The sequence below is a fragment of the Pinus tabuliformis genome, chromosome 3_1 (assembly GCF_031772625.1).
Source record: "Pinus tabuliformis cultivar Carrire ecotype Pingquan chromosome 3_1, CPIR1, whole genome shotgun sequence".
NCBI lineage: Eukaryota > Viridiplantae > Streptophyta > Pinopsida > Pinales > Pinaceae > Pinus > Pinus tabuliformis.
The window spans coordinates 645,574,495-645,588,480 of record NC_142301.1 but is presented as its reverse complement, the minus strand read 5'-3'; positions in this window follow the sequence as shown (position 1 = coordinate 645,588,480).

The window sequence follows — 13,986 nt, the reverse complement described above, 5'->3', positions numbered from 1 at the left end:
ATCCAGGATAACTAGGAATTAGAATTGCATTTGGGATATTATATCCTCCCGGAAAATTAGGATTAACTGGACCATACTAGGGTTGTTGAGGTTGCTGATAAGTATATCCAGGGTACAGTTGATACTAATAGACTGGGTTCTGCATAGAAGGACCGAATTGGTACTGTCCCTGGTACAGTTGATAAGTAAATTGAGGTTGACTTGTGACAATCGTACTTGGACCAGGTTGTCCTACAGGCATTTGAACCGAAGTCTGAATTGTGGGTCCAGATTGAGGTAAATATTCTTGAGGAATTGATGCAAGAACAATAGAAACCGGAGCTGTAGATACTCCGAAAGTAGGTGGGGTAGATTGAACAGATGTTGCAGTAGTCGCAGCAGTCGTTTGAGGCGTAGTTCGAGGCAAACTAGGCCCAGGCTGAGAAACTACAGAAAGTGCAAAAGTTTAAATAGTAGGCTGGATAGGTTGCTGGGTTGAACCAGAAACCAAGGGTTGTCTAGATTGAGATGACAACTGCACATTTGGTTACAAGATCTGTTGTGATTGAGATGGATCCCACACTAAGTTCATTCCAGGGTACGAACCCATAGTAGGTTGAGCATATTGAGGACCATAACTGGGTTGAGGGTAGGGTTGATAATTCAAAGGTACATTTCCAGTTCCTTAGACAAATGACTAATGGGAAGGTGGTTGGAAACCTTGGGTTGGGTACTGACCTTGAGGCACATACTGATACTGGGGTTGACCTTGAGGTACATATTGATACTGGGGTTGACCTTGAGGTACATACTGAGTCTAGGGTTGACCTTGAGGAATGTACTGTCCCGTAGGTATGTACTGTCCTTGAGGTTTCCCCCCAGGTGGTAATTGGGTACCTTGAGGTTGCCCCCAGGCAATAATTGAGGACCTTGAGGCTGCCCCCCAGGCGGTAACTGGCCACCTTGAGGTTGCGGATTTGGAATGGTACCTGACATCATAAGAATATCTTCTACACTCAATGGCTTAGTTCTGTTATTACCTGTTAATAACCCTTGTTCAATAGGTTGAGGAGATGCTCCCGAAAAAAGTACCATTAAGTAACTGATACCCAGAGGGAACAGAAGGACCGCCATATAAAAAGGTTTCTGGAGATTGAGAAAACATGAATGACTGTCTCGACATATTTAACGGAGGATAATAACCCCTAGGTGTTTGATGAAAAGGAATGTGAGGTGTTGAAAAACTTAGTCCCGGGTTTTCCAAAAAATTGGTCAATGAAAGATACCAAGCATCCCTCCTAGGCGGACTGTAAAAGATCAATTCACGCTCCCTAAGTTCTATAGCTGGTTGATTTTCAGGGATAGGTATACCTTCTTCTAGAGTAACAAGTTCTTCAATAGCAATAAGTCCAGAAGAAAGATTTTGGTTAATTACTCTTTCTACCCTGGGTGAACTAGGACCACTGGAAGTTGGAGAGGCAAATCTTGATGTTGGAGTAGCAGCAGGTTCAGTTTCAGGTTCAGATATTTCAAGTTCCTCGGCTAATTCACTAGTAGAAGAAAAAATACCAGTAACTTCAGAAAAAGAAACATGTTCTAAAATATAATCTGGTGCTTGAACTTGGTAATGAAGATGTACAACTAAAGAAGACTCTCCTTCTTCAGGTGACCCAACTCTATTGTCACTAGGAGTTACAAGGGCTCATAGCCCTTCAAGCTGGCTCGGTGAAAACTTAGGAAGTTGGCCCCGAAGTCTGTGGGACTTCCTTGGTAATTCAGCCACGATTAAATATTTTAACTACTTCACATGCAAACAAAGAAAAATCTCAATGAAAACCACCTAAAGTCTCTAAAGAACCAAACAATTTTGAATCACATGCCTAAAGAATCTAGGAGGTCAAAACACACACAAACAGTAACTTTCCATACCGAAAACACTAGTTGGTGATGAAATCCAACATCGCAGAATTCAATACAGAAATGGTAGTTGGAACAGTTACCCCAGCAACCTGCTTAATGAATAGACTGGCACAAGTTTCTCCACTAAACCGTCTCGAGTGAAGAGAACCCCCCAGAAAATCCAAGTGAGTCTAGCCGATGTCTGCTCCAGGTACAGTGGGATCTTCCCTCCACCGTCACCTTAGGAAAGAATCCTATAGAATATGGTCTCTAAGGTTACGAATGGAAACAAATATACCTGGGGGAACCGTCTGTGATCCGATACACACGCAAGGGCAGAATAGCAAGCTCAATCCCCTTGAAGGCTCCTTGACATAATCCAAGGTTTACCAACAAGTGACCCTAGGGTCCTCGAAAATGGTTAATCCGAGGTTTACCATTTTTAATACATGTGTATCTAGTATCGTTCCCAATGAGGAAGGATTGATTACCCCACTGGTTCGGACACGATCTCATGCTTCACTCCTATAAGAGGAGCTTCCTAGAGCATAGATGTAATACTTGTTTGTTTTACTATCTTGGAGAGTTAATTACTCCCTAATCCAAGATACTAGCCTAAGCTATGTTGGTGATAAAGAGCCCTAGAAATAAAAAGATTACTAGATAGATTTTACTTTAAGCGTTATTTTTATTGGTTTTTTCTTAAGTCAAAAGGTGCGGAGATGAAACTTTATGGTGTGAAGACTTGACTCCAAATCACTAAGAATGCACTTAAGATGAAAAACAATCATTTTTCTTCAATGAATTTCTAGCTAAAGAAAGAGTTGAGAATGAAAATGCTTGTAAAAACAAATCTTTCCTTAACAATCAAATCAAAAGAAGAACTTTTTGTCTTTTCCAATACACTAAAAAACGAGACAACTAGTTATGCTCATGAAAATTTCCCTTTCTTTTCAAACACTCAAATACTACTAAAAACAAACTTTTTCAAAAGAGATTTTTTAAATTTTATAAAACACTCAAAACTATTGAAAAATCTAATCTTGAGATCTATAAATTCTAAAAAAATAATTGAAGTAAAAGCTTACAAGATTTCTTTTCAAGGATGTTTTACTTAGTTATAAGCAAACTAAGGACTAATTTGTCCAGAATCACAAATTAATCAAAAAACAACCAGCTTTTGTTTTCTTTTCTAAAAATGAAATCCAAAACTTTCAACACAAGTTCTTTCAAAGTTTCGCAAAGAGAAAAACAAGATGGATTCCTCAACAAAGGAAGATTTTAGAAAATGGTCAGACTCATAAGAAGGCCAGCAAAAACCAAGGTGATCTGAGGTTTCTAAGGCTTCCAAGCTCTGAGTTACTACAAGACCAAACGAAAATCAAGCCCGACACACAAAGCTTCTAGGAATTTCACCTAAAACCTAAATGCCAATGGAATTAACCTAAGAAAAGTTCCTGACAAGATACGTGTAGATCTGGGCAGAGGCTAAAAACACATAAACAAATCCTAAGTTGACTGAATGAGAAAATTTTAAGTTTTTCAAAATTTTTATAGGGTCCGCAGGCCCCCAGTATACCCAGGTGCGGTACCGCTCTGTGTGTAAAACAAAAGTGCGGGGATGTCCGCACTGTGTTATAAGCAGAGGGTGAGGTCCTCTTCCAAAAGTACCAAAAACAAAAAAAATTCAAGATCTACTGAACCTACCCAATCCCACACACATCAAGTTAAAAACCAGAAACAAACACAGTTTCTCAAGTCAAAGTAAAAGCAAAGGAAAAAATCAAAAATTCAATTCCCCAGCAGAGTCACCATTTTGTTGGCCGGATAAGTCAATCTTGTGGACAAGATTGACCTCCCTAGTATCTAATGATATCTAGCGACAAGCAAACCAAACAAATTCTATCTTTCTCTAAATATGCAATTTATAAATAAAGGCAAACAGGTGTTCTAGGCCTACCTCAGGTCTAGTGCAAGTTTGTGGAAGCCACGCTCCGTTGATCCAAATGAGCTCCCTTTTAAAGAATCTACATACACAAACAAGTAGACACATTAAATAGCACCTGAAAAGCCAATATAATAAAGCATATTTATCATGATGATCAAGGAATTCATGAAATAAACCATATAAGACAATTTATTGAGAAAAATGAATCTGATTGTATTAACTTTAATCAAAGAAGAACTTTACATTCTTGGTGCCTTGATGCTGTACAAGCTCCTCCCAAGGTCCAGCAAGAATCTCCTCTACTTTGACAAGTTTCACTCTCTTCCCAAAGAAGCCAAAAGGTATGTAATCTCTCCTCTCAAGCTTAACTAGGAAGTCTCAATTCCAACATCATTTACCGTAAAAAATGTTCAGCTTTGAACCTCTCCAGCAACTAGCCCAATTCCTTAATTTATAGTGCAATGGAGGGAAGCTACTAGGTCCACCTTCAAAGGGATAAGCTTCTCTCATCCAGGGATTAGCTCCTTTAGTTATGGGATGCATGAACCACCTAGGAGTGAACCATCCACGTCAAGATTCCTTCTAGAAGCATCCAGAATTAACCACAAGTGAGTTTTTAAGAATAAACTTGCGCCTTTTTTACTTTCACAAGGGTCCGCACCCACTCCTTTAGAGACAGAGCGGGCAGGTCTACAGGTAACATGACCAAGGGGTGTGGGACCGCAGGTAATAGTAAGAGAAAGTGGGGAACCAGAGCTTTATTGATTGGCAAGGACTTTCTCTCATTTTTAAAGCTTGACATGAAGGGATTAGGTTTGAGACTTGCAAAGGAGGACAGTATGAGTGATGATACACCCATACTGATTGCAAATAGTCATGGTGACAATATTTTGTGTAACACGAACCTCTAGTATTTTTCCAACCATACGTTCAATTTCACTCTTTTGGGCATATGGATATATGTAAGGCCTGATGTTTGGGGGAACACTTCTCTGAATCAAATGAATAGCATGATCATGATCACGAATACATCGGAGGCCTTTGGGAGTCTCAAATAGCTTAGAATGATTATCCCAAACTTTTTGGATATCTACAGAAATAGATGATTTTGATGTGGGTACCTCTAGTGAAAATAATTGTGCAATTTCGCCCTGTTGTTCTTTCTTTAGAAGCTTTGTCATGCTGTTAGAGCTTATTATATTTCCCAGTTTCTCTATGATACCCCTTAATTCAACCTCTTTTCCTTCCCAAAACATTTTCCAGAAAAGTTCTTGAAAATTAAAAGCTATTGTACCCAAATATTGTAGCCATTGAACTCCTAGTACAACATCCACACGACCCATTGGAATGGAAAGAATTGGACTATTCAAGGCATATTCTCCCATGGATATCTTCATATTATGGCACTTTATAGAGAAAATTATGTTTCCTCCATTTGCAACCATTACATGACACTCTGGTACTGGATATAAGAAGTAATTCAATTCCTTGGCTATCTTATAATGAATAAAATTATAGGTACTACTTGAATCAATCAACGCTGTTACCTTTTTCTTCTTGATATTCCCTTCTATATTGAGAGTTTGAGGAGTCATGATTGTTATATACATTTTTGCGTACTTCAACCCCCAATCATACATGTCCATAAACCAAGGGCTCCTAAGTCCCTAAAAGTGTTGCTTCACACCCTAAAGGAACAAGGTCAGTTGATTACATCATCTCCCAGAAGTTCTCCACAGGAAACTGCTCAGAACTGGTCAAAGCTGGACCATACAAACTGCCTAGTGTAGAGGGTGCGATGCATCTCACCTGCTCAGTGTAAAAGATGTGATGCATATTGGAAAGCCCTTCTGTAGTGTGTGATGGGCGAGAGTAAACAAATGGCAGAGACAGTTTGCAAGGTGGATCGTCATGGAATCTTCCATAAACTTCTCATGTGACACTTGCCTCTCTGAATTCGCCCAGGGATGAGTAAGAGATCATCAATCTCCAAGTGGAATCAAGAACTATCAGAGAGAGGACACCAATCAAAATCCCAGAAGTTGACTCACCCCCCTGCGATCATCTATATATGGATCCCTCCTCCCATAGATCTGGAGGCTGGAATTTTGTATCTTGTAAGGAAGTGTTGTTGGTTTCTTGGTGGAATATCATAGTGTTGGGTGACCTAAGCTTTTCATGAGGTGAATAAGGGCTTTCATGCTAGGAGGATGACGCTGGGTCAGAACAATTGGTTGTAATCCTCTTTGCTATTCTTGATATTAATAAAGCTACTCAAGTTTTCCTCCACATTCTTGTATGTTTGATGATATATGCATTTATGTGGTCAATATATATTTGGTCCTATATTGTTTATGATTGTAGATCTCTGTTCTTCGATAGTATTATGCTACTTTGATTCCACAGGTTCTCTTTGAAGCTGGGAAGACGAAGGCAAAGTAGTAAGGATCTGTCAGAAGGGAGAGGAACCAAGCAAGGAACTAAGCGCAAGACTGAAGTTGGTGTCCTTTGTTCCCCTCTTATCCACTTCTCATAAAGGAAAGTGAAAGTAGTTTTAGTTTGTTTGTTTCTAAGATAGCGACCAGTCTTAATGGGACTAGTAGCTCCGAGTGGACACTAGACTTCTAGACTTCTAGATGTTGTGCGTTAGGTTCCAAAGCATTTTTATGTTCATTGAATTTATTTTACAGTTGATCTTTCTTAAGAAATTTTCCTTTCAGGTTCATCGCGTGATGTAGATATACAATTCCTAAAATGTAATCTAAGATGATAAACAATTGTTTAATCTTCTTTTTGCAATGAAAATCCTAGCTACTAAAGAAAGAGAGATGATATTCTTTCAACATAGAGCAGAGAGTACACACTAGATGCACTGTCCTAAATCAAACCAACAAACAGTCTAAATGCAAATGCACATGCATGTATTTGTTTTCAGCTTTCTTAATGTGTGAATGACAAGAAGAATGCTAAGTAAAAATCTAAATTATCTTTTCAAAGCGAAAGTACTAACAAATTTCTCTTCAAAAACGAAAGGAAGATAATGATGACACTTTGCTATTTTGAATTGAAAACTGCTTTTGACACTCGAAAAACTACTAATTCAAATCAAATACAAGACTAATTGTATAATAGACCATCAAGAACAATAGAATTCTTTTCTTTGACTGAAAACGACACTTGCGACACTTTCAAATCAAAAGACGATAGTTTGATTATGCTAATTTTTTGTAAAAGAGAACTGTAAATAGCGCACAATACATAAAAACATTCACAATTCTTTGTACTATGGAGGCGGAATCATGCAAAAGAAGGGAGTTTCTACAGTGGTGTGCTAATCACAGACAAAAAAACTCCTGAATAAAGCTTAAGAGAGTGAACACAGAAACCAAAATCTGAGAGTAGAAGAGGTCTTATCTGATCAGTGCACCTACAACAAAAGGAAAGTGTGATGCAGCGTACCTACTGCACACGGGAGGTGCGATGCATCCAGATTCCCAAGAGGAGAAAGTGCGATGGTCTACGGACGAGACTTCAACTTGGTTCTGGGTCATAGTTTGCAGCTTAGTTTAGGGATTTCGGCCGAGATAATGATAGTCAGTAAATAGAAATCACAAGGGTTGATCTAATGAGGTTACTAAAGCCACCACTAGGGAAATTAGAAGGTTTGCAAATCAATTGTTCAGTTTATAAAAAAAACCCGGAGATAGAATGAAGCAGCATTGTTCTACTTTGAACTTGCATAGCAAATGCAGCTCGAAGGCTAGCTGGCTTGACTTCAGGCTCCGTCTGTAAGTTTATAAAATAAACAAATATAGACAAGCATACAATCTATTCGCTCCCCAGCAGAGTCGCCACCCTAATAAAGCCGCTGCCATCAAGGCAGAGGTTGAAAAACTTCTCCATGCTAGTTTTATTTACCCGGTTCCTTTAACCGATTGGGTATCGAATATTGTTCATGTAATGAAAAAACAACGAATGATTAGAGTGTGCGTCGATTATAGGGATGTAAATCAAGCTTGTCCGAAAGACAACTACCCTACACTCTTCATTGACCAAATAATTGATGAATGCGCTGGATGTGAAATCTTTTCATTTATGGATGGATTTTCCAGGTATAATCAAATAAATATCCACCCACAGGACCAATCAAAGACTGCATTTATTTGTCCGTGGGGCACATTTGCATATCGCAAGCTACCCTTCGATTTAAAGAACGCAGGGGCAACATTTCAGAGGGCAATGAATTATGCCTTCCATGACATCAAAAACATCATTCAACCATATCTCAAAGATCTTCCGACTCATTCGTGAAAGCGGACCGATCATCCACAGCATTTTAGAGCGATATTTCTACGCTGCCGACACTACAAGATACGACTCAATCCACACAAATGTGTGTTTTGTGTTAGTTCTGGTCATTTACTTGGCTTTGTGGTCTCAAAGGACAGGATTCATCTCAACCCATGTAAGGTTCAGGCAATCATTGATTTGGCTCCACCTTCAAATTTGCTTCAGATTCAGAAACTCTAAGGGAAAGCAAACTTTTTGAGGAGGTTCATTCCAAATTATGCCGAACTTGCTAAGGGTTATACTCTTCTATTGAGAAAAGAAGTACCCTTCGTTTGGGATCAAGTCGTGCAAGCTTCCTTTGATGCTTTAAAGCAATCTCTAATAAAAGCATCATTAATGTATGCTCCTGATTATCAAAAAGACTTTAACCTGTATCTGGCTGCAGCGGATATGACCATCGCAATGGTTTTAGTTCACGAAGACAATGGAATTTAACATCCTATATATTATTTGAGTATAAACTTAAATGATATAGAAAGCAAGTATTCCTACGTTGAAAATCTAGATCTCACAGCTGTTCAAGCGATACAGAGATTTCGACACTATGTCGTCTTTCGAAAAACTACCATTTTGTCAGATTGCAACCCCATGACTTATATATTGTCACGATAGTAGCTGGGGGGTAAATATTCAAAATGGATAGAAATTATACAAGAATTTGATCTGGAATTTATAAAATCCAAATCGAAGAAATCCCTAGTTTTCGCGAAGTTACTATGCGATCTCCCATCTTCGTCCAACGATGCAACATCAGAAGAAGCAATCGTCGACGAATCTTTGTTTCTAATATCTTCAAGCAATCCGTGGTATGGGGACATAATAATCTATCCCCAAACCTAAACATATAGGTCTAATACCTCCCGCTTGGAACAACGACGCATTCGATACCAAGCAAAAGACTACATGATCGTTGGTGATACACTTTACCATCGTGCTGTCGTTACAGTTCTGAGGAGGTGCCTCACCCACGAGGAGGCCGAAAAAGTCCTGAATGATTGCCATTCATGTGCGTGTGGGGGGCATCAATCTAGTTATGCTACAGCGCAAAAGATTTTACGAGCAGGATACTTCTGGCCAACAATGTTCAAAGATTGCATAACCGCAGTCAGAAGTTGCCATGCATGTCAAATCTTTGATCGAAAAACTAGAATACCACCCGCACCACTGCAACCAATAGTTGTTGTTGGGCCATTTGCCAAATGGGGCAAAGATTTCATGACATGTAACCCCACCTCGGATGGGGGGCATGTGTATATCATAGTCGCATTAGACTATTTCACCAAATGGGCCAAGGCGATGCCTACATTAAACAACAGCGGCGAAACGACTGCCCTCTTCTTTTTCAATCACGTAGTCTCTAGATTCGGCGTTCCATAGGCCATAGTCACAAATCATGGATCGCATTTTTGAAATCACATGATGGTTGAATTGGCTGCCAAATTAGGGCTGTCCCACAACAGCTCTACTCCATATTATCCAGAGGCCAACGAACAAGTTGAGGCAATCAACAAGGTCCTGAAGTGGATGCTGCAAAGGATGATTGGAGTCCATAAAAGGAGTTGGCACCTAATCCTGTACTCAGCCTTGTGGGCATACTGGAAATCGGTGAGGAATGCAACCGGGTTTACACCCTTTCAAATGGTGTATGGCCTGGAAGCAATCTTACTGGTTCAGTGTGAAATCACGTCCCTCAAACTCGCGATCGGCCTTGTCCCTGGTACTTCAAAAGAGGAGGCTCATTTCTTGGAGCTAATCCAATTGGATGAAACCCGTCGTGATGCCGCTTTGGCTAATGAAGCCCACAAGAAATAAGTCAAGGCACAGTTCGGCAAGAATGTCAAACCCTGTGTCTTCTCAAAAGGTGACCTAGTCTTACTTTACGACCAGGAGTACGATAAATTGGGAGTAGGCAAATTCAAGTCTTTATGGATGGGACCCTATATTGTTAAGCGCGTGTTAGAAAAAGGAGCCTACGAGTTAGTGGATTATGATGGGATTCCACTGGCACAACCCCACAATGGGTTGTACCTTAAGAGTTACTATGCTTGACTCAAGATAGTAACCGCTATGCTTTTGTTACATTTTTGTTTTTGCTAAGGGTAATTGTTTTGGTTAAGTGATCCGCTTTTACATTTGTTGCAGATGTTAGACCTATTGGAATCATTTATCGGATATGCCGACGGAGCAAGTCGTAGTTCGCACAACCTCTCTTCTACAGCCTGGGCCATCTTCGATCCAAGCGGCGAGTTAGTGAGTTTCAGAGGGGTATGTATTGGTTGGTCAACGAACAATATTGTTGAATAAAACACATTGATAGAACTCCTCTATGATGCCATTATTCATGGCATATGCCGACTCGTCGTCAGGCTAGACTCACAACTCGTCATCCTATAGCTCACTGGTATCTACTCCGTACAGAATCTAGCTATCTATCACATGTTCCTAAGGGTCAAGATTTTGGAAAGGTAGTTTGATTCTATTCAATATCAGCATATTTCTAGAAACTTAAACACATTAACAGACTCATTGGAAAATTATTTGTTAGATAGACATTTGCAACATTTATAAAAGAAGCATCTCATCAATATTTGCATGAAGATCACATAACTTAACCAAAATAAAGCTCTGAAAATCAAAAATACATTTATAACTGTTTATGGTTTATACATAATGTTCTGTAACCAAGACAAAATCGATCAAATGACCCAAAAATCAAAATGCTAGGGGGCACCCTAGTCTAATTATGCTGGTGATAACAAGTCACCGCCTATGCAATCATGCATAAAAGCCTAGTCCATCGACTCGGCACACCAGGAGTATGTCGCTGCAACCTCAGAGGTAGCTCGTCGGTCCTCACGTCCGAAATACCAAGAGTGAGACCCTAAACCTGATCCTGCAATGCTGAAAGAGTCTCGACCACATCAAGGTCGCGAAGGATAGCCCTCCCCATAGCCTCTCCTGCTGGAACGACAGTTGGTGCTCTTAGACGTACTGCTGGTTGAACTGGTCCAATATCTGCATGGGTACATGAGTTTTGACTAGTCCTGATAGAATAAAGCACATGAAAATTATAAAAAGAAATGATAAACAGAGATATGGTCAGAGAATTTACCGATAGCACCCCACTACTCACCAGTCGGCAACACCAAATTCAGGTCACCCCGAAAATCCATACCAACATATGGATACTCGGAAAAAACCATCTCCTGACATTTGAACCACTCGAAGAAGGTATTAGGAAAGGAAACCTAGGACTGACCAGTATGTCAGGCCATAAGGTCGACCCATCTCTGCATCCGTGGCTCAGTCGGTGGAGGTAAGCCAAGTGAAATGTACTGCGTCTGCATCAGTGGGATCTTTTCCAAGGCGAAAGTGATCAAAATAGAACCATAGCCAAATTTCTTGGATTTTCCACTTTTTACCTCGGTCAGTTGTTCTTTCATCATAGGGAGTACCGCGTCACACCAGTTGAACACCTTTGGTTTAAGGCATTCCAAGCCGTACTGCATATAGGACCTGTTAGCCACGTGAAGAGCCACGCTACCAACCAGTATAGCAAAAGTGAACAGAATGGCCCATAAGGACTGGTCAGTGACATCTCAGATGTTAATCTTGCCATCCCTACTCGGCTGAGATCCCTCTCTGCAATACCGGTGAATATAATCTCTCACGGATTCGCCCCCATGAGTGGAACCTAATAATGAAAGAGGGGCACCACGTCTCGATAAACCGGTCAAAAAATAGATGTCCACGATAGTCAAAGGGATAGATTTGCCTCTGATATGAAATGCCTGGTTGGTAGGATCCCATGCATTGAGAAGATATTGCAACAAGTTGATTTGTTGCCTGATGCTAGAGATGCGGAAAAACTTAAACAGGCCACAGTTCTGCAGTGCAGCTACTGTGACCGGATCATGTAAAGCAACCATGTCCTCTTCTTCATGCTTGCATTCTCGCCATGTAACAACCATTTTGCTTCGATGAATCTCTGCAAAACAAGCAAGAGAAGAGTCAGGGTCCTGATTTGGCAAAAAGCAGGCAAAAATTCCATGAGAAAACAGTGCAAAAGTTTCCCTTCTCGCACCCATCGCACCCCAGCAATGTACTGGGTGAGATGCATACTGACTGGCCAATGGCCAATCCAGTATGCATCACACCTTTCGATATAGAAAGGGTGCAATGGAGCCAGGGTGAATTTTTCAAACCCCAGGGGCTCAGAAAAATATGGAAACATGCCCAGAATTCAAGAAGGAAGGAATGCAACTGAAGAGCTCAAGTTTAGCTCCTACCTGGTTCGGACAGTGCTAAGAATCATCCACAGAATCTCCCAGAATCAGCTGGTGAAAATCAAGGAGGAAAAGCACCTCCAAAGCTCCAACAAACCAAAGTCCAAATGAAATGGCAAAATGAGGGGTAAAAAACACTTTTAAATTACTTTTTACGTAATTCGAGTAAAATATTAGTGTTTTAACTCATTTTTCAAACATATATTGTTCATTTCTAATCAATTTGATGAAGCAATTGAACAGGAAATACAACCTCTGAAGGAACAAAGTGGTTAGCGGTGAAATAAAATAATCAATGACCATTATCACGAGCAATTTTTATGCAAAGTTCAAGCTCGTTAAAAATTAAACCTTAGCAATGAGAAAATGTTTCCCTCAAAGTTTAAGCTCATTAAAAAATGAACCAATCCCAGGTAAATAACCATTGTGGATGCATTATCATCAGCTTTTGAGCCCTGGTCGTGTTCTTACCATCAGCTCCACTCTATTTTAGCCGATCATTCACCTCCATTTGATTGTTTACCCCTTTTGAGGAATAGCTGCAACGAGTGATTCTGTTAGCCATCCTTGTGACACTGCCATGATTGGAAAATTCCAAACCTTACCTGGAATCAGCTGCTACCTGAAATTATCACTTGTTCCTCAAAAGACGAGTCTCCTTTAAGTTATTGTCATCTGACTCGTAAATTATGAAAAGATCACCGAGCAATTGGCCTCTCCAGCTCATTAAAGCTACCGTAAGTGCTATCCCTCCTATATATTTTAATCTTTTTGGACCTGAGGGATTATTACACAAAAAGATCGAGCGCTTGTTTTGTTCGACTTGTTAAAATTACCGAAAATTCATCCCTTTCGTATTATTTTATACTTTTTCAGACTTAAGGGATTATATGACGAAAAAGGATTATTGGAGTCTCCTTTACGTCCCTTTCAGACTCTCTAAAATTGAAAAGGACCGAGTTATCTTTGTCGTTAAACTCGTTAAAACCAAATAGTGACAAACTTGTCCATATAGACAAGAATGCGTTTCACTGTCACTAGGCTCGTTAAAACATAGTGACGAGTTTTCCCAAAGGGAAAATTATAGAACAAGAATATGTTATCCTCCTCAAGCTTGATAAAAATAAAGAGGTACTAGTTAGCAATGACTAGGGAAAAATTGGGAATAAAACTTGAAGAAACTTTATTGGTAGCAAGTCGCTCCTGAACATGACACTTTCACTCCACGTCTGAGTCGGGTTGGGTTATTCCGTTCACCGGTCATATCACCATTGGTCCATCAAACCATCCATATTTGGGGTTAATGGTACCAATCCATGTCAGTGTCGCAAATATGTTCAAGAGAAGTCACTCAGAGAATTCGCCTGTGTCTCATTCACTGCAATAAATTCACGCTCCGTTCTTTCATGAATGCCACCCTGAACCCTGTATCATCAGATCGTTTTCACCTCCAAAATCATTTACTTCATTCCATGTAGTAGATTTGGGATTCATTAAGGCCCTCCTATGACAGGTCGCTTCTTG